This window comes from Crinia signifera, chromosome 1 (assembly GCF_055691185.1).
Source record: "Crinia signifera chromosome 1, ASM5569118v1, whole genome shotgun sequence".
Taxonomy (NCBI): Eukaryota; Metazoa; Chordata; class Amphibia; order Anura; family Myobatrachidae; genus Crinia; species Crinia signifera.
In genome coordinates, this window is record NC_139217.1 from 159,724,742 (window position 1) to 159,752,139 (window position 27,398).

The 27,398-nt window shown below is 41.3% G+C and overlaps 1 protein-coding gene across 8 annotated transcripts in view; it reads right to left on the bottom strand.

The window, feature by feature from the left end:
• CSGALNACT1 (chondroitin sulfate N-acetylgalactosaminyltransferase 1) overlaps positions 1 to 27,398 on the bottom strand; it is a 352,935-nt gene that overhangs the window by 133,313 nt on the left and 192,224 nt on the right. For 5 of the 8 annotated variants that reach the window (XM_083175360.1, XM_083175374.1, XM_083175383.1 and 2 more), the window contains one exon: positions 9,115 to 9,206. The exons of the other annotated variants lie outside the window; for them this stretch is intronic. The gene's annotated coding sequence lies outside the window, so the exon portion shown is untranslated. The remainder of the gene's footprint in view (positions 1 to 9,114; positions 9,207 to 27,398) is intronic. 8 annotated transcript variants of the gene reach the window in all.

Genomic DNA, 27,398 nt, shown 5'->3' on the forward strand with positions numbered 1-27,398 from the left:
TGCAGCTTTGCAAGTCATCCATCGTCACCCCCAAAGTGGAGATGCAATACAAGTTTATATAATGCACCAGCCAATAAGCTATGTTTGAAAAATGACAGTTAGGAGTGGCTGGTGTGTTATCACCTTCCACTTTATCAACTTCACCAGGCTTAATACAGCTGTCCCAATATTCCCCAAATGCTGGTGGGGGGGGGGTTAGAATATTAAATTAGAATCGCACCTATCTGCTTTGGTGTTTTGGTTTTATGCAAAACCTCAACATAATTTTAAGCATTAAGCTCTTTCAATAAACAGCGCTCAGAGAGATTACCTTTAAAAAAAAAAAAGTGACAGCAGATAAATGTAGGATGGCATGCGTACTACTTTGCTCAATAATATTCATAAAAGTATATTTGCAATGGTTTTGGCTAAACGGAGATAGAAGCACTGGTTTTGAAAGACCTACAGGTTCTTATAGTATATATTTGTTTTATAAACAGGACTTGTCCCCAGGTGCTAAGTTTAGCAAATGTACAAATATGTGCACGTAAAACTCGTTTTTACGTATCCTTTAGCATTGTGTGTAAGGCTTTGCATTTTCTGCATTGTATCACTGTTCTCTCTAGCAGGGAAGAGTTTAATAAATCACATCTATACTGCTGTACAGCCCTGGATAGATATTCAAAACAATATAATGCATTCTTGCCTTGGAGCTAAAGGTCTCAAGCTAAAGAGAGTAGCTATGGCAGATGTTGGCTCAGCCGCAGTGCTGTCCCTCGCTGCATCCCTGCGCCTCATGGCGCATCACAGATGCTTACCTTGTCATCCTCTTTTGCCTTAAAGTCCTTTATTCAGACTCCCAGAAATACATTTATGTATAAGTGCAATGGTATAGACTGATGAATGGCAAAATGTATCTAGTCAGCAGAGTTCTCCACAAAATTAATTTTGTTTCTTTAATTAAAAATAATCTGACAACAGGTTGTCCAGTCTCTTCTTATTACTCTTGTTACACAATGGTCGACATACCCAAGGTCGACATTGGTAAAAGGTCGACACAAATAAGGTTGACATGAGTTTTTCACGTTTTTAAAAATAAAAAAGTTTTTTTTTTTATACTTTACTATCCAAGTGGACATAGAGGGGGAATATAATAGTGTGCTGGTAAGTGTGTGTGTGTTTACCCAATTGGTCTCCCTGTCGGCAGATCCATTGGTGTAGGGTGAACCCAGGGTTACTTTATGGGCAAGACTAGAATGCAGCCTAGCACAAATGAAACGAGTCACTGTCTGATTAATATTCATGAGGTACTGACACTGGTTCAACGTGAATGAAAAGGCTACATGCTGACAAACATTAGTTTAACACACACAATGAATGCATTTACTGTGCGTTCTACGCTTACTGTACTTTACTGCCCCCTCACTCCCACTCTTCTATTAATAATTTCATGCATATTATCTACCAGGATAATGCATTAGAACATCGTTTTAACGTTTTACCACAGTTTCTCCAAGTTTCATAGAATTGGTATATAAAAGAACAGCAAAGGCCAACCAAGCAGAAAAATGCTAAGTGTAATAATAATAATAATAATATACTGTGTAGGAAATGTCTGGAGAAGTCCATACATGATTATTATTGCATTCCGAACAACTGCAATGCTGGGCTGGTGCTCCCCAAAGAGTCATAAGTCAGTTCAGAAGATTGGTCGCTATAAAGACATAAAACAAAACAATAATGCTTTCTGTCACAAGCCGACGTTCCCATAGAAAGTTTCCCATGACCTGGATTTCCAGGACAAAAAAAAAGTGACAACGCGTTCAAATCATGTACAGCAACAGATTTTCCATTAATGAATAATGTAGGACGCAATGCGATGTGAGGTTCTGTATTCATGGCTCTGTTCCACAAGCTATTTAAAACTCAGACTGCTGTATTAAATATCAGGAGGCAGGATAATGAGGGAAACCTGGTAAAAACCCACTGCACACACTATTGGAAAGACAGCTGTAAATGATATGCTCTGTAAAGGGATATTTGAGAGTTGCCAGCAATAATTTGTTGTACAGTGTACAGTATACTGTTATGAGACAATGTCAATGTCAGTTTAATAAATTAGGCACTCATTAAAATGATGCAAGTAACAGCATGACCAGCTAACACCCTTGTCATAACTAACTTGTTACCACCCTTTACGAAATACAGCAATGAGAAAATCCTGCATTCAGTAGTAGACAAATGTTAGAGCACGGTGACCGACCACACCCCTTTCTGGAAACTGTTCAAAACGGCACCAAGACCCAACAAGAGTTAAACGAGGCTCAGGTCCTGGGGGGATGGGGTGAAGAGGTTTAACAGCATGCTCTAATGGGGAACATACTGTATTTACCCCATAGCAGCAATGCAAAAAGAGTTTTTTGTTCATGGGGCCGGCAGTATCCCGCGCCGCATGCGGGGGGGGGGGGGGGAGATTCGGTTGTTGGGGGCAGTTGTCACCCACGATCAGATGTTGTGCACATGTGCACAGTGTCTATTCATGCCTCACAGCAATGAAAATGGGGGCGTGGCCTTGCAGGAGAGTAGGGAGTATAGGCCATGCCCTCAAAATTTTCGCCGCTCCTTCAGCGTGCGTGAGCATCCCTACTGCTACTCTGTGAAAGTTGGGAGGTAGGATTTGGCCACCAATATCGGACCCAGCAGGGTGCCGGCAAGAACATAAACACTTTACAATGCAGTCCCTCGTCTGTACATAGACCAGTGATTTTCAACCTTTTTACCTTGCCTAAATAAGATTTTCAAATTGCCAAGGCACACCATGAGATCCCCACAGGGCAAAACACATTGGCCCCCACAGGAAAAATCAAAACCTATTGGCCTCCATATAAAAAACAATCACACTGGTCCCCACAGGTAACAAAAATAAAATGCATTGTCCTTTACATGAAAAAAAAGAGAGACCATTAAATAACCATTGAACTGGTGGTGGCTATAAACTTATTTGGGCATCTCTAGATCTGGGGGCACACTTGGGAGCAGCTCAAGGCACACTAGTGCGCCACGGCACAGTGGTTGAAAAACACTGACATAGACAAATGGCGGAGGGGGTCAACGACCCACAAGAAGGCGCATCGTTAGTCAGGTAGAGGGCACACACTAGCCAATATAATGAATGCTATAGCTCAGAAGGGCCGAAATGAGCGATATCTTTCACTATATCGCCAAGTGTGTACGTACCATAAGAGCTTTATAACACTAGCAGATACATTGTGGGAAACAGAGAAAAATGTTCAGGAAATCATTGACAGATAGCTGAAAGACATAGGGAATGTTACAGAAATAATAAGCAGCAGGCAGCTTCTAACTGCATAGATGTACTTATGTGGGATAAAAATGTTTCAGCACAGGAAAATAAATTAGCATTCCCTAATCAAGCTCTGATGCAAGTTGAGGCACCTGAACCTAAATGAAGTTTTATTATCTCTGCATAATTTAATATATTGATGCTGGGTGTGTAATTATTCTGCAATACTATTCTGATATATGGAATATAAGTCATATGTTCTGTGTATAACTTAAAAATGTCAACACTTGCATGATTTTACCTACCTGACTGCACTAAGGCCAGGCCACCAGGTGTTTTAATTTGAATTTAGAAAAAAAAACAGTGGGTAAAAGTATAATGTTGCACTACATAGTTAGCCTGTGGGCTATTTCACACGCATCGGATCCTGCCGGGCAGCGAATCCCCGCACAGCCAAGAAGCCGTGCCACACACAGCAGTTTACAATAGTGGGGATGGCCACAGCCCGGCAGCTGTCCCTTCCAGTGGTGACAGTCGACTGCAACCGGACGGCCGGGCTGTGGCCGTCCCGTCTGAATGGACACAATCCTGTCCATTATTAACTACTGTGCACGGCACGGCTTTTGTCATTGCAGGGTTTCACCGCCCAGCAAGAGTCGGAGAGTGTGAAATAGCCCTGAGACCATTATGAAGGGCATGGGAAAGTGTTGACATTCACAATGTCTATATTGTGTATGTTGACAGTCGGCATGTGAAAAATGGGGTTTTGCATTTTCAAAGGGAGTATCAATAACTAATCACAGCCTAACCTTAATCGCATCCTAACCTGAACCCGAACATTGTGAAACAAGCATCATCTGATCGTATACTGTACCCTTTACAACTTTTATTAACCAAATGTTGCTAAACAGCATTGATAATCATCAGCTCCTCTGATATCATATATGCTATAGAAATAATATATGGGTGGATAACGATAATGAACAGAATTGATCTAGTAGATGGACTCTCTCCCTTCACTCACTACCCAGTTCCTCATTCATACAGTATGTGTGTCTATGTAAGTAGAATCACAAGATGCTATGAAAACATGAAAATCAAGATTCTATAAGCTAAGCAATATTTTCATGAAAACATACAGTATTGTAGAACTTATATATATTATATTTTTGAAGCTTCTTAAATAAAGTAAGAAATCATACAACTATTTAAGCCAAATCATTAAACTACTAGACCTGTACAAATGAATTCTACATGGATACAACAATGCATCAAATATACAGCAAACTAGCCGTCTATTTCAGATGCACAGAATGAGACAAGAGAAGGAAATGGTGAGACAATATACCATCCACAATCCTGGATTTACATCACACATTTCCTGATGATTTTTCAATTTCTACCACTTGTTGGAACATGACTCTATTCAGTGTCCACAGCACTTTCTAGTTATTGAGTTCAGGTCTCTTAAATTCATAGTCTGTGCCTAGAGTTAACTAATGCAGTTTGGTGGATTACTAGAATTCCAATTGTGACTCTTTTTTACAGTACTTACAGTACATATTTATTGCTGACAGTACAAATCAGCATTTTGAGCAATTGCAGCATATGTGTTCATTCATTTCTGGTGTTGGTGACCGTGTTCTGAAGTAACTTGCAGGGGAAAGAAAAGTGTGTGTCTGTGTGGTGCACTAAAGAATAGATTAAGATAAAATGTAACCTTTATTCGATATATTTTAAAATGTTGCGAGATATAGACACATAGTGATAAACATAAAACACAGAAAGTGTATTTAAAAAGGATAAGGAATCCTCACTCAGTGTGGCCCAGCCCTATGAGTTTCCCTAGTAGATATAATATTTATTGTATTAGCCAAGGCATCAGTTTGTCACAAATAATCATGTCGTTTTTAATAAATGATGTTCGAATCCGACAACTTACAAATAAGGTTGCCTATAGGTCTGTAAACATTAAGTAAAACAGCTGGAATTTTTAAGGTGAATCACCCCAGTGTTACTTTTACGTAAAATTATGTGGGTACAAGGTCCCGTGTGCATACCTCCCAACTTTGGAGGAGTCCGAGAAGGGACGCAGCCGGAAATTTCGGGGCGTGGCCTATACTCGTGGCTCTCCGCGAGGCCATGCCCCCATTTTGCCGCTATGGGGGCATGACCCAGAGGCTCTGTGAGCCTCTAGCCATGCCCCCAGTCCCCTGGCTACGGGAATAGACGCTGTGCGCATGCGCACAGCGTTTATTCCCCGCTGCTTAGCAGCTGACAGGGGGACTCCCAACAGCCCCCCCTCACCGCGGGACACTGCCGACCGCGGGAGGGACAGCGGGACAGGCCCTGATAATCGGGACTGTCCCGCTGTAATCGGGACTGTTGGGAGGTATGCGTGTGGTGGGATTACAGGGTACTGACAGAGCGCTGCGGGTAGGATCACCTCTTGCTCGGTATGTGCCTGGTGAGAACTGCCATCTCTACACCAGTGCACTGTACGCTGGGAGGGAGAGCCATGTCCAGTGGTAACTGCCACGTACAGGACGATGGAGCTGCGGCAGGTGTGTAACAACGCCGTCTGTCCTCCGTCAACCTGGGGGTCAGAGAGTCGCGGTGTGGATGTCACACGCCGCACCTCTGACCGAGCGCACCCAGTGGAGACTGGCAAACAACTCCGAACTACAAAATTTAAGCTAATACAGATCAAAATGCAATTTCAATGGGAAAGGGTAGAGGGGGAGCGCACACTGAAACTGCACACATGCCATCAGACCAGGGCAGGATTTGTCACTAGGCCCGTGAGACTCTTTCCTTCTATCTGCCCACCGTCTCGCTCTCCCCCCCCCCAGTTACCCTCACGTTTAATAGGGGGGGGGGGGGGGTTTGAGATCAGGCCAAGAATGTTGTGCCTATGGGCGGCCTGGCACCTAAATCTGCCACTGCATCAGACCCCCCTCCCCATATTTAACTACTCTCACAGAAGGAACAGGAGACTTGCACATTTTACAATAGTCTCACAGACCCCCAAAAGATTGGCTGCATCTCTCACATCATGCTTACTTCTTTGTTAAGCGCACAGAAGGTTGTGTGGCCCATGCAGATGAAGACAGGACTTCTCTTTGTAGAGTGTTATCCCAAAGTCTTATCTTTCTGGAAAGGGTTTACATCCACCAAACCCAGAGCCCAAAAAAGCTGCTTTTGACAACTACAGTATAGAGCAGGCATGTCCAACGTTGGCCCTCCAGATGTTGTGAAACTACACATCCCAGCATGCTTTGCCACAGTTTTGCGATTAGAGAATGCTAAAACTATTGCAAAGCATGCTGGGATGTGTAGTTTCAAAACATCTGGAGGGCCAACGTTGGACATGCCTGGTATAGAGCTTTGTTCTATAGAGTATCGTGGGTTAAGTCTTGTAGACTCATATTTTTCCAAGCGTTTTGCAAGGAACATCCATGTCTAGAACAACTGTATGGCCTGTTAACTCTCATCTCAATCATAAACTTTTTTTTTGGAAAACATATACAATGACAGTTATTAAGATTTTATAGTGGTAATTGTAGATTACCAACATATAAATATATATTTATACATAGATTTCTGTATTAAGTAATGACAGTGATAATGGAAATTTTAACTAGACTTCCAGTTCAAGTATTCTGGCCTGCCTTCCTTAGATACAGAGCCTCCAGAGATATACAAAACATATTGCTCAGGACAGTTTCAGCATATTGCTATGGCAATACAATAACAAATCATGATTAATTTGCTTCGCCCATAAAAAATTACAGCAACAATGATATCTTTACTAATAGGCTTCCAAGTCAAGTAAAAGCTACTGATGCACAATCTCACACCACTGTGTACCTGTAGCAGGGCTGGATCTCTGAACACCCTCCCTCTGCAGGAGGGTCCCTCATCCATACAGACCTGCAGCATTTTCCATGGTCATGGACCCAGACTCCGCTATCACATAGTGGTGATCATGGTGTAAAATTGACCACTATGACATGTTCAAAAGTCTCTAATCCTGTCCTGGGATGTAGCATGCACCTCTAATACCAGTACATCTGTCCCTTGTTCTCATATAAATATGTCTTGCAGCATCTTTGTACATGTTTATGCTTTCAATGGGTCTAAATTGTTAGAATTCTGCTACTTACTTGTTTTAGAGCCCTCTCCCAGTCACTAACTTGTAGCATCCAGAGGGAGGAAGATTCAGGGGAAATGCGAGGAAGAATTTTTTCACAGAAAGAGTAGTAGATAAGTGGAATAGCCTCCCAACAGAGGTGGTAGACGCAAATACAGTAGTACAATTTAAACATGCTTGGGATAAGCATATTGATATCCTTACAAAAAAATAAGGATCAAATATGGTTTGAGGTAACATGTTTAAAAAAAGGGGCAGACTAGATGGGCCAAGTGGTTCTTATCTGCCGTCAAATTCTATGTTTCTATCCACTGATGGTTGCTATGTGTTACAGAAGTAATCTACCACAAGCAATTCTCCCCTTGTTAGGTTTCTAAAAATATCCTAATTCCCATAGGGGATGCAACCTATTTATCAACAGATTTAATTTTTTTTATTTTTTTTACAGGTACTCTTTACCTAGAACGGCGCCAGCGATTGAAATCGCGGTCGTCGGGGGTAAAAATCGCGGTGATCGCGGGCATCGCGGGTAAATCGGGATGGCCGCGATGCCCGCGATCACCGCGATTTTCCCATAGGGAACAATGTTAAAAAGCCTGATTGACCGCGATTTTACACTTAAATGCCTCAATGGACCCGATTTGGGCATAGAAATCAATGTAAAATGGGCCACACAGCCCAAATAGGGCCAATTAACCGTTAAATGTCCCCCCAAATTTTTAACGCCACCCCACGATCCACGCCAACCCGAAGCGTGGCGAGCGCAGCGAGCCCGCGAGGGGCGGCGGTACGCGTCCTCCGACCTTTTCATGCCCTACTATCCACTACGGCGTGGTGTGAGAATATAATAGTGTGGCGAGCGCAGCGAGCCACCGAGCCCGAAGCGTGGCGAGCGCAGCGAGCCCCGCGAGGGGACGCGGATACCTTCACAGGTAGACGCGTCCCCTCGCGGGCTTCACAGGTGTCCGGGTCGCCACGGACACCTGTGAAGGCCGCGAGGGGCCGCGTTTACCTGTGAAGGTATCCGCGTCCCCTCGCGGGGCGCGCTGCGCTCGCCACGCTTCGGGCTCGGTGGCTCGCTGCGCTCGCCACACTATTATATTCTCACACCACGCCCTAGTGGATAGTAGGGCATGAAAAGGTCGGAGGACGCGTACCGCCGCCCCTCGCGGGCTCGCTGCGCTCGCCACGCTTCGGGTTGGCGTGGATCGTGGGGTGGCGTTAAAAATTTGGGGGGACATTTAAGGGTTAATGGGCTCTGTGGCCCATTTAACATTGATTCCTATGGCCAAATCGGGTGGATTGAGGCATTTAACAGTAAAATCGGGTCCATCGCGGCTTTTAACATTGATTCCTATGGGAAATCGGGGGCATCGCGTCGGTCGCGTCGCGGCCATACATAAATGTACCCGCGATGCCCGCGACGGGCGCCGTTCTAGGTAAAGAGTACCTTTTTACAATTCTGAAAAACCTAAACCTAAACCTAAACTCCAAATCAAATAATGACCCAAAAGAAGAAAATTATTAAAATGTGGATATTAAGATCGATCGCATTGAATAATATACGGTATATACAATCAAAATCTAATATTTAATCAGATTAATTCAGATTACAATGTACAACAACATAGTTAAACAACAATAATAGTTAAAATGTAAAAAAAAAGAGAATACCAACCTCATAATGGTTTGATTAGAAGTGATCCAAGTGCTTCCAATATCTTTGGATTTGCGATAAATAGGACTTCAAAAGTGCAGTAATGTCTAATGCTGGAATGAGAAGAAAAACACAGGTTATATTAGATCAGCGATACAGTAAGTCACCATCATGCTTTGTGAGTTGTGATTTAAGGTGCCCATATACGGTGCAATTTGCGGGGGGGATGCGATGCGTACTCCCGCGCACATCCCATCGTACAGATCAAAAAGTGTGCTGCACATACTTTTTGAACGAGGTCCCGATCATATCATTGCGTGCGAATGCGATGGCGTTCAAAAGGCATGCAATGATCGCACCATGTGTGGGCACCTTTAAGCATATCACTCACACTGTAAGATACAGAAATGGGAAATAAATTCTAGTGTAGAAAAATATACTGAATTTATGTTTAAGATAAACATATAAAACAAATACCCATCCAGTCCAGTTATAGATTAACTCATGGAACAGCTTCCTATACACAGCTAACCACAATGCACTCTCAGAATCTCAGAAACAGTGCACATGGTTGATGCAATTTATATATATATATATATATATATATATATATATATATATATATATATATATTGTTGGAATAGGAAAGATTGGTTTGTGACAGCTGCAAATGTAGTCTTTGCTTACAGTTAAAGTAAGCTTGCTAAATCCTAAAGAAACAGAATATGCAGGTGCTGTAAAATTTCTGTGACCCTCAGTTGTATTGAGGGCAGATCCTCCTTCAAAATGTGATGCCACCACCCACAGTCAGTCTGGACTAATATTAGCAGGGTCATTTTTTTTGCATTAATAGTTATAACAAATTAAAAAAACTAACGAAAATAATACAATCACAAAACATTAAAAAAATAAACTGCTTCATGGGCCAGTTTATCAAATCGTAATTAAATCCCAAGTAGTATTTCATGTCTTTCGAGGTTGTATGTACACACCAGCATTTTGTATTTTACTAGTTTTCCCTCATTTCCACAATTTAAGTGAGAATATCTAAAGGCAATTTTTGCCTTACCGAGTGCTAACGGTAGTACATGCCATATTTAATTTATGTATTTGCTTTTTTTTTTTTTTTAAACTAAAGTAACTGCATAAAGAATGTACTGATCCAATAGTGAGTTAGATCGTCTTACAAAAGGCCATTATAGTTATGTAGCACTCAGGGCCAGATTAACAATGGGGCAGATGGAACTGCATCATGATGATCACCAGCTGGCCCAATAGTTCGCCATAGGGCATATATTGAAATTGCATGTGTGTGTCCCACACAAAATGATGCACTTTTTGTACATATTTTGGGAGACTGTGGGGCATAACGTGTATAGGTTCTACATGCCTACATGGCATTCACCTCATCTCCTTCACGTCTCATAATAGGCCCTCGAACATTTTCAGCACACGGTTTATGAGGCCCTTAATCTGGGCCTGGCAGCACTGGATAAGATTTAAAATAATTGGAATATTATGGGCACACCAGTCATTTTTAATGTTCGTATTTTTACATTTACACTATTAGCTTTATTAGTAATCAAGAACAAGAGAAACAATTCCCTTACACTGAATACTAACTAGACACAATGGTTTGTTCTAATAGTGTGTACACACGGGCAGATATGGCGTCCAATGTTGCCGATATAGTGAACATCGGAAGCCATATCGCATGCAGATCGCATGCTTTTTTTGGGATTGCGAGCCCGATGCACTGCCGATGCGCGCTCCCATGTGAGCGAAAATCGGCAGCCAAGACTATACAGTGCAGATCTGCACTATTTAGTCTAAATTGTGCCACTCCATGCATGCCGTGCTATGCGAGTCCAGATACGATCTGATCTCATCGGGACTCGCATAGCACGGCATATCTGATCGTGTGTAAACACCATAACCCAGGGGTAGCCAACTGCAGTCCTCCAGAGCTACCAACAGATAACGTTTTCCAGGCCTTCCTCACAGAAGTCTCACAAAACAGGTAAGTTAAGCACTATGGGGTTTATTCTAGTTCATTCTTTCTGACAAAATCCTTCTTAGATGGACAAAACCATGTGCACTGCAGGGGGGCAGATGTAACATGTGCAGAGAGAATTAGATTTGGGTGAGTTATTTTGTTTCTGTGCAGGGAAAATACTGACTGCTTTATTTTACACTGCAATATAGATCTCACTTTGAAGAAAAACCCCACCCAAATCTAATTCTCTGTGCACAAGTTACATCTGCCCCACCCGCAGTGCACATGGTTTTGTCCATCTAAGAAGGATTTTGTCAGAAAGAATGGACTAGAATAACCCCCTATGAGAGATATCACCAGTTCCAGCTGCTGACTAAAGGGGAATACTCAATCCCCAATTGTACAAAAATGGAAACCAGGGGGATAGGACAGCGCTTGGAACTGGGTGTTCTCTTAAGTAATCAAACACTTCAAGAAAAGCGACCACATATCAGTATCAATGTTGAAAATAATATACACATTTTAATTCAATGAATGCATGAATAAATCAAATATAATCAAATACACAGAGTATATACCGGTACACCTTCCGGTGATTAGTAAAAAGAAAGAAAAGGAAAAAAAAATCCAATATGATGCTTTAAAAAAAGGCAGTCCTTTGTCTCCTAGTGGGTTAGTACAGTTAATTACTTTGTCAAAAATTAGTACTGTGTTCCCATTAACAATGGTTGCTGGTAATAGTTATAAAAAAAAAAAAACTTTTGAGTAGGTAGCCCACCAGATATTGAGGTGGCAGGTAGACTTTGCTCCACCAAGAGCAAGCTATATATATATATATATATATATATAATATATATATATATATATATATATATATATATATATATATGATACAGAGAAATACCAGCGCAAAAAGTCCTCTGATAGTATCAATGGATCAGGTGATTTCTTGATGTGTGCCGCTTTTTTAGGATCCTCTCCAAAGGATCCAATATAAGTACGTATGGAAGAAAGGAAAAAAGTGCACTAGTGAGTATAATGAAGGTATAAAATTTACTCAAGTACATATGCTCACATACATCGAGATATAGGATAATCAGCTTGCCAGCAAAACGGGGTACATCAACCGATAAGATGGAACAGGTAGGGGAATGTCAGATGGTATCAGGAACCAGCATCCAAGGCAGACCGCTCTCACCGCCGCACTTGTACGCTTGTATCCAGGGACGTTACACCGCAAGACCTCGGAACCTCTCACTCGTTGCTGGAAGCAAATAGCCACAGACGTCAGCCACGCCCAACACGTTTCGTCACCGTTGGACTTCGTCAGGGGGTGTGTCCAGACCTCTCCTTGTCAGATATATATATACGGCTATCAATTACCCTATCCAGGTGACATATATAATACAATCCAAAGCAATTTACACATTATCCTCCAAAACTAATAGATGACTGTAAACAGAAGGTGAGATCGCTCAATAGAAGTGACCTCTTACAATATAAAAACAAGGACATAGCTAATGAAAATATATTTGTTCCCTTTATTACAAAGTATAATTCACAAGGCCAACAAATTAAAGATATCCTGACTAAACACTGGGATATACTTCTAGTCGATCCCATCCTGAAAGAAGTACTCCCTAATAAACCTCAAGTCGTTTTCAAACAGGCCAATACACTTAGATCAGTCTTGGCTCCCAGCAATCTTAAAATTGAAGTGGATTCTAATTGGTTAGGAAAAACTAAAGGGTGTTTTCCGTGCAACAAATGTAAAGTATGCAAATATATGAGCAAAGAAAGAACTAAGTTTTTTAATGCTGATAAAAGTAAGTCTTATGAGATTAAATCTAACATTTGTTGTACTACTACTAATGTTATATACCTTTTAGACTGCAAATGCGGTAAACGCTATATAGGTAAAACTAAAAGATTATTAAAAGTACGTATATTGGAACACACCCGCAGTATTAAAAATAAAGTGTTGTCACAAAGTGTGCTGCGACACTTCGATAATTGTTGCTCATCAGATCTTAATAACTTCTCTTTTAGAGCCATAGAGCATGTCAGTCTTAAAAGCCATGGTGGTGACATTCTTAAAAAGTTGAGTATGAGAGAGACCTTGTGGATATATACTTTGGGGACATTGTCACCCGCGGGTCTAAACGAGGGATGCGACATCACACCTTTCCTGCACTAAAATTGTTGCTGCTGTGGGCTTGACCCTGATGCTCCAGTGCTGTTGAGCTGTGCTCCACCTGTGTATCATGGAGGTCTGGCTACGTGCGTAATAATGTGTAGTAGTGATGTTGTAGTCTCTTACCAGTTATTTCTTTATGACTATGTCTGATTATACACTGACAAAGTATGAGGTGCAAATTTATTGATTGCCACTAATTATTGTTGTTTCTTTGCCCTGTCTGTAAATCTACAGGTTGCTGCTACCTCGCTGACACTTGTAACCATATATTTTTCTATAAGGATATATTTAAATTGTAGTTTTTATATACATCTATTTATCGTGGTTTTATCCGAATTAATAAAGATACACGGATGAACTGTCATTTGTAGCATATGCTTATAGATACCTAAATGTGAACCTTGTATATGTGTAAATTGCTTTGGATTGTATTATATATGTCACCTGGATAGGGTAATTGATAGCCGTATATATATCTGACAAGGAGAGGTCTGGACACACCCCCTGACGAAGTCCAACGGTGACGAAACGCGTTGGGCGTGACTAAGACTCCTGACGTGGCTGACGTCTGTGGCTATTTGCTTCCAGCAACGAGTGAGAGGTCCCGAGGTCTTGCGGTGTAACGTCCCTGGATACAAGCGTACAAGTGCGGCGGTGAGAGCGGTCTGCCTTGGATGCTGGTTCCTGATACCATCTGAAGTTCCCCTACCTGTTCCATCTTATCGGTTGATGTACCCCGTTTTGCTGGCAAGCTGATTGTCCTATATCTCGATGTATGTGAGCATATGTACTTTAGTAAATTTTATACCTTCATTATACTCACGAGTGCGCTTTTTTCCTTTCTTCCATATATATATGGATGTTAAGTGTATATATTGTTTATTAGATTAATTTTTTTAATTAGTCTTATTGTGGTCACATTCTCTCATGCACCCTGTTTTTAACTAAGATTCCATAGCTTGTGTTAGCCATTTCCCTAGATGATTAGTGACAGGTGTGTTGGTAGCTGCTCACCTATAAAAGCAAAGTCTGCTGTGAGCTTCAGACCTGATAGCATGCCTGGTATCAAACATTGATGTGATAGCTATGTGTATTGCAGCCATTTTTCAGCGATAGTGGTAGGACCTGCAGAACAGTGGGGTCCCTTGACGGGGGCTGCAGGCTTAAATGCATTGATCAATTCATGAACCAAATCTCCACTATTTATTATCAGTTAATTTAGTGTGTGCAGAGCCCATCCAATGTCTATATATATATATATATATATATATATATCACAAGAAATGGGGGGTTGTGACCTTTTCTGCGCTAAGAGGTTAGCTGCACCTCTAACTACCTCGCTGTTAATAGAGGTAGAGGATAGGCATAGAAAAAGAAAGAATAGAGGTGCGCTGGTGTAGGTTTCACCTTAATTTCATACACAATGGTAGAATAAAAATAATTTATTTTATACAATAATATAAAAAGAGTAGATTCTCACATAAATGTTCATATCAAATAGATACCATTTCTAACAAGTATGTTTTCCTGATAGACCCTACGCGTTTCGTCCCGGAGGGACTTCTTCAGGGGTAACAGGGTATCGATCTGAATTGTGTTCACTCTTGGTGGATGGATGGACCGATAGAAGTCCGCCCCTTTGAATGGGGTATTGGCTACCTGAATGTCCTCAGCTTGGGGAGGTGAGTAAAACGGGTCCAACTGATATCTTCAATAGATATATGGAAGGACTTATGAGGGTCCACCCTTATTGGAGGGGTATTGGCGCTCTGAATATCCTCAGCTTGGGGGGGTGGGTAGAACGGGTCCAGCTGATATCCTCACCAGATCTACACTCCGCAGATGGGTTAGGTGTGTCCAATCAGTTAGAATGCAAGGCTTGCATTCTAACTGATTGGACACACCTAACCCATCTGCGGAGTGTAGATCTGGTGAGGATATCAGCTGGACCCGTTCTACCCACCCCCCCAAGCTGAGGATATTCAGAGCGCCAATACCCCTCCAATAAGGGTGGACCCTCATAAGTCCTTCCATATATCTATTGAAGATATCAGTTGGACCCGTTTTACTCACCTCCCCAAGCTGAGGACATTCAGGTAGCCAATACCCCATTCAAAGGGGCGGACTTCTATCGGTCCATCCATCCACCAAGAGTGAACACAATTCAGATCGATACCCTGTTACCCCTGAAGAAGTCCCTCCGGGACGAAACGCGTAGGGTCTATCAGGAAAACATACTTGTTAGAAATGGTATCTATTTGATATGAACATTTATGTGAGAATCTACTGTTTTTATATTATTGTATAAAATAAATTATTTTTATTCTACCATTGTGTATGAAATTAAGGTGAAACCTACACCAGCGCACCTCTATTCTTTCTTTTTCTATATATATATATATATATATATATATATATATATATATATATATATATATATATATATATAAGCAAGCAAAAAATCCGGCACTCCACGACTTAAAGTAGACGATACTTGCTCCGGTGCCTTCCCAGGTCGAAGACCAAAGGTACAGTGGATGGCAATAAGGCGTCACTCGGAGACTGGATACAACTTCAAAATTTATTGTGTGGTGACCGACACCAGTGTTTCGAGACAACAGCTCGTCCTCAGGTAACAGCTCGAACCCTGAGGACGAGCTGTTGTCTCGAAACACTGGTGTCGGTCACCACACAATAAATTTTGAAGTTGTATCCAGTCTCCGAGTGACGCCTTATTGCCATCCACTATATATATATATATATATATATATATATATATATATATATATATAACAATGCTGCACGGGTGGCACTCCAGAAATAACGACAGGTAGACGGGTGTCTACCCGTCTACCTGTCGTTATTTCTGGAGTGCCACCCGTGCAGCATTGTTATATTGGAGCTAGATTGTCTCTCTCTCCCCCTGGGAGGGCACCCGACCCTATTGTGTTGACTTTTGGAGTGCCGGCCATCCATCGGAAACTATATATATATATATATATATATATATATATATAAAAAATTCTTGACTACAATATGCTCATCACGTATCGATTTATTCCCTTTAAGTATAATTTGCAGCTGCAACATATAAAAATGTCCCTATTATAATGGAACAGTATTTTAAAGCAAATAATCTATTGAGTAAAAGAATACAGTTTTTTATTTATGGATGTATGCATCCAGAAACAAAAACCAATTCACTTATTTGTATTTACGGTACTTGTGTAGTTTTGCGGCGATGCGACTATCCAACTACGCATGGAGTTGATTTTATATAGTGTGGCGAGCCCGAAGCATGGCGAGCATAGCGAGCCCCGCAAGGGGACGCAGATTAGTTTACATGTATTACGCGTCCATTGCGGCGCGCAATACATGTAATGTCATCCGTGTCTCCTCGCAGGGCTCGGAGGCTCGCTGCACTCGCTACACTATATAAAATCAACTCCATGCATAGTTGGATAGTGGGGGTATGAAAAGGTCCCTTTTTCCATGAAAATGGGGTGTGATCGGATCGCATCGGATTGCATGCGATATTGTATGGCGCCGTGAAACTACACAAGTACCGTATTTCCTTATGAGTTTGTTCATACTTTGGGGTATCCTATTATCCCGGGTAAAACATCCAATGTTTTGTCATCGCTTTTAATGGAGTTGCCTGAAAAAACATAAGTTTTTATCTAAAATCCCAGAGTAATATGGAGCTGCTTTTCTGGAATTTGGCATAGTCTGCCTGAAGAAACCCCCAAAAATCCTTGATAAGCAGCGGCTCCTGCCGGCTTATCTGGACTAATAAAATAGCCACAAAAGCAAGACTATTACCCGCGATCAGCGATGGCGAGTAATAGAATACCCCCCTTAGAAAGTATTGACTTTTGTGAATTGAATTGAATTGTACTGTTATTATTGCATGTTGTCCAATGAAGTGGATATATTGTTTTCTATCAACTGTGAGAAAAATAAATGTGTATTTGACTAGATTATTTACCATATTATGACCTTAATTAGGGGTCTTCAACCCATGGCCCAGCGTGCTGTAGTCCCTGGCTTCAGCCTCCTTAATGTAGATTGGCTGCGGGATGCCTAGTATGGAAGTGCGTGGACATGCGCAGTCTGTGCTTCCTGGCGCCTTGTTGCCCTGCACCCCCCCTTTCACTGCTGTCACAGCGGGCACAGAGCTGCAGCCTGAACAGGTTCTATAAGGGTGGCTGTGCTGACTATCTGTGTGTGTGTGTGTGTGGGGGGGGGGGGGTGTTATGTGTCCAAAAAAAAAAACAATGTCCCAACAAATCCCACAAACACCTATAAAAATAAATATGCAATACACACCACAATCATCAATAAATACTTACCTATAGTGTCCACCATAGGCCTGTCCTCTTCTCCAATAGATATCCTTAGGGTACCTGTGAAACTAAAATATACTCACCCTGTCCTCTAGCGAAGATCCTGTCCGCTTTGTTCCAAAGTAGGCATCCAGAGACGAACCGAGTAGCCCGATACCATACGGACATGAAGAGCCACAAGTGTGTTTACACTTGTGGCTCTTCCCTCGAACTGAGGGATTCCCCAGTGATATCTTTCACCAGGTCTTCCCTCAGCCAATCAGCCACGGGGGCTGAGGCACTCTGTGGCTGATTGGCTGTGTGCCGCTCCATAGATGCCTGTGTTATGAGTTTAACATGGGAGTCTATGGGCTGTTCCCACCATAGATGTGCAGATCTCAAGAAAAATGGTGCGGTGCTGCCATCACCTTGGAACTCTGTCAGGGTGGGTATCAACAAAAATTGGTGCAGCATGTGCGGTGCACCCACTACTGCATAACACCTCTCTCAGTATGTCAGTGTTTCTAGGTGCCATATTCAAAATTTCCCTGAAATGTTTTTTTACCAAATTAGGCAACTATGCTGCATACAGTATACATAGTCATCACATTTCTGCTTTGGCAGATTGAAATTCAGTTATTCATCCTTATCACTTAGAGGGAGAATTATCAAAAAGGCCTACAGTGGAAATCAACAGTAAAACACACGTTTCCAGACCTAATGGTGCCGTTATGCATGACTGCAAGCTTTTACATTTGAAACTAAACCTAAGTTGTCTAGAGTAGAGGTTTGTATTAGAAATTACATTAGGGACTGATATTAGATCTGTATTATGGAAATGTTTTGAATGCTGATTATGTTTGTAATAAAAAAAGATACTATACCAATTTCAGCTGCAATGCAAGATGTCCACCAAACTCAGACTTTTTTTAAAGGGAAATTAAATGACAAGGTAAAACCATGCCTTGTAAATTAATTCCCCTTTTAAAAAATGCCCGAGTTCGGCGGACATCTCACATTGCCGCTGAACTTGGGCGACATTAAATCTCGCCCATTGAATCTTCTATAGTGAGCTTTTATTCATAAGTAATATGTATTGCTATTCATGGAACTGTTCCAGTTTCCAGCCACAAACAGGGCTGCCATTAGAATTGTGGGGCCCGGTACTGATTTCTAGGCCCCCCCCCCCCCCCCCCGCCCACGCACACATACTGTACATACACACACACAACACACTCTGCATACATAAATACAGTATTTTCGCTCACATACCAAAACTGCACATAGATATCATACACACATATATACAAACACACACTACATATACATACACAGCATACATAACACACACACACACACACACACACACAAGAAACACTGCTAAGATACATACATAACACATACAGCACATACATTCATACATACACACACACACACACAGCATACAACCACAGACACACAGAACATATAGATATACTGTACACACTTACTGTGTACAATGCGGCAGCAGGGAGACCGGGTCACCCGGGTGTCCCCAGATACACAGCTGGGGGGCTCCTGGCGAGAGGCTGGCTGCTCCGGGCGACGGCTACGGGTGAGGCAGCTCCAGGCAAGGAGCCTCACCGTGCACATGACAGGAGCCGGGCAGAGGAGGGGGAGGGGTGAGCCTGAAGGGCCAGACCAAGCTGCTTCCGGCACTTCTGGGAGCTCTATCAGCGACGGCAGCTCAGTGGGGGTGCTGTGGGCAGAATGAATGGACCAGGGCACTGGGACCTTCACTGGCTGGGCCCAGGACACCCGTGCCCGCAGCACCCCCCTGTCGGCGGCCCTGGCAACAAACATGTGCAATACTGATAGAAAAGAATAACCTGGTACATGACTGATCCGCTGTTAGCAGCAACATCATTTTCAACATCAAAATTATTATTAAAATATGTGTCACTTTACAAAATAATTACATATTTGTCCAAATAATAAAATATAATCTAAAAGCATGGCAATGTGTATTACAGTATATTCTGTGTGGCAGCTTATCAAAGCACACGTATTACATGAAAGATTAATAAATTCACTAGGAAAATGAACAGATGGTAACACAAGCTTCCTATCTTCATAAAATATTGATTCCGTTCACTGAATACAGAATGCATATAAAGTTTACAAATTAATTATCAGTTTATTGTGTCACATTAGGAATGCTCATCAATAGTTTAAAAGACATCTTAATCTGGAACAAAATAACCAAAAATTATATTGTACTATAAAAGGGAAAAAAGTGAATTAATAGGTATTTAGTAATAACTTTGAAACAGTTGATCAGACCTTTCTGCAATCAATTATCCCCAACAGAAACCCTGTTTGTGACTAGAATTGATTGGTAATATTGCATTGTTGGCAGTATACTGTAGGTACCTTGAATTTGAATTTGCTGAAACCATCAACCACAAAAAAGGGGCTCCGTGGAAAAAAGGCACATGCCATCTATATGGATTCTGAACTTTTGATGCCATCAAAAATTCTGATACCTAGCATCAAGTTCACCAACTTCTGTGTTGGTATCAAAATCCCAGCAGTCACTATCCCGATAATCAGAATACCGACAGCGGCATCATGACGGTCAAAATCTTGATAGATACCAGTAAGTATTTAAACCCCACCCCAGCAGACTCCTTCCACAGCCTAGCCCTAACCCACTCCTCCTGGAGCCTAATAATTTCCACTTGCAGCCCCCCCCCACTCGGGCGATGTATGACTGACTGTCAGGCATCTATCACCTGTTAAGCTGCCCCAGCCGCTTCAGCAGCCCAGGACAAGTATTGTCCTATTCCCACTACAGGGACAACGCTAGCCATGCTACTGGCTCCGGGCTGCGCTCAAGATCTTGTGATAATAGTGAAATCTCGTGCATGCGCATTACAGACGGCCAAGGGAGAGATATTTTTTATAAACTGCACAGGCGCAGTGCTGCTGATAAGGAGAGCGGTTGACACAGGACATAATGGCTCTCCTTATCGGCTACAAGGGAGTAAATAAGTTAAGGGTGTCCACTTCTCCTCGTTATGCAGGATAAGCGGGACCCGTTATTTTCAGAACGTTATGGCAGCAATAATAAATCAGCCCCAAATCTTAAACTTACAGTAGATATCTCTAGCCCTTCATTATATGTTGCGTTTATATATATTTTATTACTGGCTTTTATAGAAGGTAACTTATACTTGAGGTCTAGTTTTACATTTAAGTGCACATTCCATTTGCATTTTTATATTTTTGCACTCAGAAAATAAGTTACATTCCCTAATTACATTTTTCTTTCTTTCACTGCCGCAGATAATTTCAGTTCCCTCAACTCCTCGGCAGTTCTTGGAAATTCATTAGCAAAGAAGATTCTACATTTCTTAAATACACTCTCAGGTGTTATTCCCTTTCCACTGAAATACATGTCAGGGAAATAATGTATATTTTGCTTGCCTGCCTTAATAACATGTCAAGTTTGAAGTTGTCATGGCGACAACCGGAATAGGACATAATGTATATTCCCGATTAAGAGTTTTTCCCTGATTTTCAGCTTATTATCACAAGAATGGTTCTAGCAATTCAACTGGTAAAAACCCAAAACACAGTACATTGTTTTCACATAGACCAACAATAACAATTCTGCTGGCAATACAAACACCTGTAGCTGAAACTTTGAACTAAAACTGACAAAATCATAAACCCATAAAGATATGTCAAACATGAGGAAAGTGTATGCAATATAACACAAGAACAGAAGAGGATCATCAATTTAGTTTAAAAAATAAGAAAATAGATATTTTCAATATCTATCTATATAACTAGGAAGGTGTGGCTGGTGCTGCGGCATAGAGCACCGGGTGTCCTGGGGGCAGAACCACCCAGCCTTTCCATCTGCATTTGCTGGGTGCCTGTTGCTATGTTGTTACTAGCAGTCCACCTGTCCTTCTCCTGGCTCTCTACCCGCATGGGTTGATTTTTTATTTGCTGCCAGGGATCATGCTTCCAGGATTTGCATTCCACCATGGAACGCAAACCAGAAGCTTGAGGTTACTTCCATCTGAAGTTAGCCGGGAGATGGACCCCCTGGGAGCCACACATAATCATTGATTTATTTCCCCTCACCAGGATATTTAAGCTGTGGTTCACATTGTTCATAGCCGGCACTCCATCCGCTGGCAAAACAGGATTCCAGATGACTTCTCCAGTGACTTCTTACAGCTACCATATACACACTTAAGAAGCTCCAGTGACCTGGCTATGTGCTACACTGCATCATACGTTAGAGACACATCACAGGGCAAGCTACTCCTGACTCTAATACACCTCCCAGTTCCTTATGTCATGGGTGCAATCTGTCCCATATTACCTTCTGTCTGACCTGGGAGCTGTCTGGCAATCATTGTCAAGGGAGGTGATCAGTGGCTCTCGCCTTGCTGTTGCTTGGATCTATATTTATTTATATCTATCTCAACTCAAGAAGTTCACTGACAGTGGCTCATGAGTCAGATGTGGTCAAATTGGCACTTGGATCCGGCCTATAGCACCTGACAAGTGCACCTGACAAGTCCTGTGGAGGACAATATATATATATATGCTTTGGATAAAAGGCGCCACTTGTGCTAAGACGTATAAAAAACAATAATATTCCCTTGGTTATATAGGGTGTGTGCCAATCTTTAAATAAAAGTAATGGTATGTTACTCAAAGTGACATAGAAATCAATGTATAAAGATATCGGCAACTAATTATTGTGAAAGAGCTAAAATATAAAATATATATATATATATATATATATATATATATATATAAGCAAATTGTAAATATAAAAAATTATTTTATTAGTTGACAAATTCGGTATAAAAAGAAACAATGTAAAAAATGATCACTTAAAAAACTTTTTTTCCCTCTAAAAAAAAATTAAATTTTTTTTTTTTTAAGTAAAAAGACAGTATTCTGAATAAAATCAAAGAAAGGTGCTTATCTTGGAAGTAGGAAAGATTTCCCAAAGCGTTTCATCTAAGTGACTTCTTCAAGAAGAAGTCACTTAGACGAAACGCGTTGGGCAATCTTTCCTACTTCCAAGATAAGCACCTTTCTTTGATTTTATTCAGAATCCTGTCTTTTTACTTAAAAAATGTTTAAAAAATTATTTTTTTTGAGGAAAAAAAAGTTTTTAAGTGATCATTTTTTACCTTGTTTCTTTTTATACCGAATTTGTCAACTAATAAAATAATTTTTTAGATTTACAATTTGCTTATATATATATATATATATTTATATTTTAGCTCTTTCACAATAATTAGTCGCCGACAATATATATATGTTAATTTTATAGCCTGTGGTGGCCAATATGTTTATTTTTTTTCTTGCACAAGAATATACAGTATAATGATTTAACAAGAAGTGTAAAGCAGCACTACTACCTAAAGTGATAAAAAGAAGAAAGACATTGCTACATGTTGGATGTATCCTTCCAGCCTTAAGGTCAGCACTGCTCATGTGGAGTTTCCACAAGATTGTGACTAAATTAAGAAAAACTCCCAATGATATCTCATGCATAAATGGCGGAATTGGAGCACAATACCAGCCCCATAAAATGACTCAGAGATTTAGTGCTATCTACAGTTGGTTTTAGCCTGGTCTGTCCTGAAGAGAGCAATATCAAATTGGCCAAAAGAAGGATCATTGCACCTACGGCTATCAGAGAGAATGCACGCCCTTAGATCAGGCAATGGTGACACAGCACCCAGTGGGTGTGCTATATTTGGAGAATGGGTACTTGTTTCCTAGAACGGCCACAATCGTGAGTGATCGTGGCTCTTAATTAAGGGACACGATCCTCACGATGTGGCCGATTTTTTACAATTTTTTCCCTTTGATTGACAGAAATCGGGTCAATCGGTCGGTCGCGACCAATTAAAATCGGCCGCGATGCGACCGACCGATTGACCCGATTTTTCCATAGACTTCAATGTTAAAAAATCTTTTAACATTGAAATCGGGAGGATCTTGTCGGTCTTGTGCCATTATAATGGCACAAGATGAGATGGACTTGATTAAGTCCATCTCACATAGGGAAAAATGATAAAAAAGGTGAAATGGGCCAATATGACCCATTTCACATTTTTTATGTGCCCGCCATGACCCCACGATAGACGTCAACCCGAAGCGTGGCGAGCGCAGCGAGCCCGCGAGGGGCGGCGGTGCGCGTCCTCCGACCTTTTCATTCCCCTACTATCCACTAGGGCGTGGAGTGAGAATAGAATAGTGTGGCGAGCGCAGCGAGCCACCGAGCCCGAAGCGTGGCGAGCGCAGCGAGCCCCGCGAGGGGACGCGTATACCTGTGAAGTTATACGCGTCCCCTCGCGGGGCTCGCTGCGCTCGCCACGCTTCGGGCTCGGTGGCTCGCTGCGCTCGCCACACTATTCTATTCTCACTCCACGCCCTAGTGGATAGTAGGGGAATGAAAAGGTCGGAGGACGCGCACCGCCGCCCCTCGCGGGCTCGCTGCGCTCGCCACGCTTCGGGTTGACGTCTATCGTGGGGTCTAGCCCACTTAGTAACATTTGGGGGGGCAATTGAAAATAATCAGGTGAAAAAAAAAAAAAATCGGGTGAAAAATCGGTCGGTCGGATCGGTCGCATCGCATGCGACCAAATCGCATGCGATGCGATCGATCCGATTTTTTATCTTACGACCACAACGATCTAAATCGTTGTGGCCGTGCTAGGAAACAAGTACCGGAGAATGTTGACATAGTCATCTTTACAATGCCGACAAAAAGTTCCTGGTGGTGCAGTGGTGATTTACCTTGTTTGTCGAGTTCAGTGATTCTGTCTAATCCTACAGCATTTATTACTGCTTAATGGAAATGCACCAGCAGCACTCATAGGTAAATAGCCCTGGCATGTGTTACCAAAAGTGCTGCAATGTCAGTATGACAGCACTGGCAGTGGCTGCACTCTCACCAACACTTCCTGCTTTATAAAGTTTGTCTTGCTCTGCATATACAACCTCAGAATGTATACTCAACAGATATCAATATCTATCACACATTTTATAACAGTCGCTCAAGAACCCTCTACCCCCCCCCCCCCCCCCAAAAAAAAAAAATTAAAATTAAAAGGAGCAGTCCCATAAGCACCATGCAGGCATACCCCATTCATCCTAAGTTAAGCAAGGTGACATTATAAAAATAAAAATAAAATATCTAATGAAAATAACCTACATAATGCGATGGACAGTTTTTTTCTTCAGCATAGGAATCATCAAATATAAGGTATACTCATTAGCTAAACATGAAAGGGAAAAACAAGAAAGGACAGAAAAGCCAGAATTCATAAAATGGCTACTTTCACATAGCGTATATGCTGTTTTTTTGCCAAGCTCTTTTTACTTCAGGTCTCTCCCAGAAACACACAGCGAGATCATGATCTATAGTACTGACAGAATATCTAATGCTTACTGTCTCCAACAAAATCCTCCATCCGAAATACCCTCTGCAGCCCTGACATTTCAGCACTGTTGAAGTTTGTAGATTGCTTAGACTTTATTTTTTTTGCTCATAAGCCCTCAAGAGCATCTTTAGGCAGTTATTGACTGACTTACACACTGGAAGAAAGGCAATAAATATTTTTCTGCTGGGTTTACAAACAGCATGTCAAAATTAGGATTTGTGGGCTATTTGAAGAAACGTTTTGTTTTTTTCACGCCTTCATAAAAATGACTATACGCACTTTTGTTATGAAGGGGTCTACTTTAAAGTGCACCTGTCATTGAGAAATATTACTTATATGTATAGAACAGTCAGCATTTTTAAATTCTAGGCAAGTAATATAGTCATTAAAATGCATTTAGAAATATTCCACCTTCCCTGGTTCACATATGTATAATGATTTTTTAAATAAAAAATTAAACATACCGTAAATACAAACCGATATATATATATATATCAGTTGTGTAATGTGGGTATGGTATGATTTATGACCTCAGTAGGATAATCAAGTGAATGGCTAATATAACAAGCCATTGTGCTGTTGTTCAGCATATATATATATATATATATATATATATATATATATATATAACCCCCCACTGTTTTCTACCTGTTAATATGACATTTTGCTCTGTAATGTAAGCCCATCTTAATCAAAATGTTACTTAAAATGATATACAGATGGTTTTGACAGACAGAGAGACAAATGGACAGAGAATATTAGTGAGATTCTGGCAGGTGGAGATTTATCATCTTACTTGTTACCGATTAACATTAGAAACAGCCTTTGCGTTTGTAAGTTCTTAGCTATATCTGCTTGTATGATAAAGTAACCATTTTTAACAAAATAATGATAGATAAACAAAAGTATTAAATGAAGACTGGTTAGGATTTATCACCTCAGTAAGCTGGTCATGTGACTGGCAATAATCATAGGCAGCCATTGTGATTTCAGTGTTTCGTATAAAACTTTCAGTGATCAGCTGTATTTGCTGATTCGTCCTATAACCGTGTAATGCTGGGCATACATGCTACTAGCATTTGGCAGGATCGCTGAAATCAGTGGATCAGGCAGATAATTACAGTGTGTTTGCAGGCCATTTATGTGGTAATATCAATCATTCAAGTATTCTGAAAGTGTCATGTTGGCCGCATTGGGCAGTGTATGCCCTGTAGCGGCCAACCAACAGACATGTCCTCTGTTCCTTCATATGGGATGGAATGTGGAAATGTCTCCTACCTGAGAATGGAGCACCAATATCAATATATGGGGTATTTATTGGCTTTGTGCACTATGATCATGTGGTTCATTCCAATGCATCAAACAAGGGACTTTGAGAGCAGTTGACCTAATTCAATTTATAAACTATAGAAAGCCCCTGGCAATTAATCTATCCCTAGCTGCCAAAAAGGCATTTAACCAAAATGATTAGACTTTTCTGTTTAATGTTCTGAAGACCTATGCTATATCGACAGAATTTCTTACAGATATTGCTATTCTATTCTCATCCTCTACAGCTAGAGTGCTTACTAATGGCTCCCCTCTCTAAGCCCATATCATTGTTTAATGGAACCACACAATGATGTCCACTGCAACCTTTTAGCACTGGTAATTGAACCCCTAGCTGCTATAACCAGGCACTTTGCTTCTCTATGTCAAACTGTGATGGGGTCTGGAGAATTCAAAATCTCCATCTTTGCAGAGGATGTTCTTTTATCCCTTATCCATCTCCAGTACTCTTTGCCATCTTTTTAACAACCAATGAATGAATAAGGCATCAGGCTATAAATTAAAATGCTGAGGGGTTGATCCTATTAGCTGCAGATGATTCACGAGTGGTAATCATCACAACACTGAATGCACCTTACGGCGGACGAAATTCGCACTAAAGTGCTCATTGCCCCATAGTGTTCTAAGCAATTTATATCTAATTCAGCCCTGTGAAGGGTGTGAGATTGGTTTAATTCGGGTGCCACCGCCAGTATTTAAACATGCTGAAACAGCACTTGAATGGCACCTTGCACCCTTTGCAAATAACAGGATCAACCTCTCAGCTGTTACATGTTTCCACCTCTGTTGAAGGCAAGCCTATGGTAAACTTTTTTGTGCTTCTGATCATAAATATTATTTTTCATTTGGCTGTAGTTTTTAAGATATGCATATGTCTCCTACTAGCGTAAATGAGGAAATATGAATGTGTCTCAAACGTGTCTGCTACGTTATCACAAATAAAACAAATTCTTGTTATTGTTGAAAGAAGGTAGTTGTTATAAAAC